This window comes from Montipora foliosa, chromosome 1, assembly GCF_036669935.1.
Source record: "Montipora foliosa isolate CH-2021 chromosome 1, ASM3666993v2, whole genome shotgun sequence".
NCBI classification, from domain to species: domain Eukaryota; kingdom Metazoa; phylum Cnidaria; class Anthozoa; order Scleractinia; family Acroporidae; genus Montipora; species Montipora foliosa.
In genome coordinates, this window is record NC_090869.1 from 47,558,181 (window position 1) to 47,560,680 (window position 2,500).

The following is a 2,500-nucleotide window of genomic DNA, read 5'->3' on the forward strand; positions in this document are numbered from 1 at the left end:
GTTGCTATACACCAAGATAAAATGAAAAATAACAAGCAAACAAATAATGACAATAACAATGACAATAATACTTATTGCTACTACATTATAAAAATTCATAATTAATCATATCAAGTTGAGATCTAAATTGGGAAACGGACGTAGAGTGTACAACATGAGCTGGGAGCAAGTTCCAGTCAATAACAGTTCTGGGAAAAAACGAGTATTGAAAACATCCAGTGATGGAGAAAAAGTGTGCAATTTAAAATCGTGTTTCCTTCGAGTGGCCTTGGTGGAGCGGGTAACGTAATCCTCAGGTGGAAAAGCAACCAGGCCTTTTAAAATTTGAACATCAAGATCGCTCGGTCACGTTTTCTTAGTGATGACAGGTCTAGCCATTTTAGTTTCTACAATAATGATGACACGCTATGTTGCCATGAGTAGGTGTTAAATACAAAACGGATAGCGCGTCTGTGGATCTTCTCGAGCTTATCAGAGTTGCATTTAGTCTATGGGTCCCTGACCGAGCTAGCATAGCAGAGGATGGGTCTTACAAGGCTGAGGCTGAGGTAAGCGCGGGGTTTGACTTCAGGTGAGCAGTTGTACAGGTTTCGTCTAAGTAGATTTAGGGAGGAAGATCCTTTCCTTGAGATATAGTCGATATGTTCGTTCCAGCTAAGAGTATTTGAGATCTGGACACCAAGCTAGGGGTGAACATCAGACTCTGACAGTTTGGAGCCATATAGATAGTAAGCATGCTTGAGAGGTGATTTCTTTTTGGTTATGTGGAGAACACGGCATATTATGCTTTCTGTTTTATACATATTTCGACGCTAGCAATAGTTAAGGTTATGGAATGGTCGCTAATAGCTAAGAAGTACATCAAATTAAGCTTGTCTCAACAAGCTTTAGTTAATTGAAGATTGCAAATTGAGTTTAAACTGTAAGTTAAACTGTTGAACGCAGAATGGTGGCGGCTCACACAGTCAAATGACTGTGAGCTGCCACCATTCTGCATTCTAGACAAGCTATAAACTTGGTAGAGGGTGGAGGGATGCAAAGCACCAAATACTTAATGAGGAACGGCAATATTTTCCACGGGTGACGGATGAAATATTATTTATTCCAAATCAGTGCGTTTCGAACACATCCTAGTTGTCGGATGAATACACAGAATGTTATTAAGAAGCTGTTAGCGCTGCAAAACAGACGTAACCAAAAAGGAAAAAAAAAGACAACACAACTTAAGTAGTTGCCAGATTGATACAGGATTCATTTATTAACACGGACGACTGAGCGACTGTCATATCTCACAATGCTGTCCTCAGATGGATAGCACTTGTTAACACCGAGTCTGGGACAAATGTTAAACTTCTCGTGAGTTGAACTTGCATGTAACTCATAACATAAAAGTTTGCATGATAATGTATATTTTCACTTTGGCATTTCGTTCAACATTAAGTTCGACGTTTGACCCAACAATTTTAATTTAGCTTGCCCCAAACTGCCATTTAGTTTGTCTCATGTGAAGTTTGGCTTGGGCCTTACAATACTACACTGTACAAATCAAAGGGAATTGAAATATAAGCAAGTGAGTTCAGTGAGTACAAGTTTCAGCATCTGGCCATAAACAATGTGGAAAGTTCAAATCATGTGATGGTTACCAATTATAACAGTTTTGGCAACTGAATTTAGATGAGATTTGCATCCAGGCAAATAATTACATTATGTTGGTCTACTTGCTTCCTTTTTCTATATTTTTTGTTTTCTTTCTTGCTGTCTCTGCTTGAGCAAGTGCTAAGATCTGTGCACAGATTCCTCATTCTTTATGCCTTTGACATTCTGAACAAGATGTAGTAGTTGTTTTCTGCACCAGAATAGTGTGCCAAATCAGCCCAATTAATCAGCTTACATGTGTTGGTTTTGAAACGTGAGTGCTTGTCGTTAATCTCTTGTTATTGCATGAATGTGCTAACAGATTTTTTACTGATAAGCCCACTGCTGCTTTCCCAGCCCATTCCTGTTATGTCTGTTCGGGAAATACATAGCAATTTCTAGATAGCTTCTAGTGAAAGGTTTTCACTTAGTTTTGTCATTCAATTGCAATATCGTTGTCCCTTTTGTTTATTCAAGGTATCTATTTAGTTTTTTCATCACAAGCTACAGTAATTTAGTTAAGTTCATAATCGCTACTCTTGAGCATGACAATGCTAACTGCTTGATACCAGTAGTTTTATTGTCATATTATATATATTTGTACTTTCCTCGGAATTTAAGGCTTATTTAATGTATTTTCTAGTGGAATTTAGTTCTTTTTCTTATTTGGAAATGTATGTAGTTTAGTTTTATTTGTACCTATATGTCTTACGTAATTTAGCTAAATAAGTTCTTGTTTGATTAATTTTTATCGCTGACAACTAGCGACTCCTTATCAACCTTTTGACTTGTCAATCGATCTCGTCGATTTCTTTCATTTCGTGTTATTGAGTTGTGACCTTTGTGCTAGGATCATTGATCTGTG

The 2,500-nt window shown here is 37.4% G+C and overlaps 1 protein-coding gene across 1 annotated transcript in view; it reads left to right on the forward strand.

The window, feature by feature from the left end:
• Nucleotides 1-2,500, forward strand: part of LOC137999906 (uncharacterized) — a 5,422-nt gene that overhangs the window by 428 nt on the left and 2,494 nt on the right. The window lies entirely within an intron of this gene.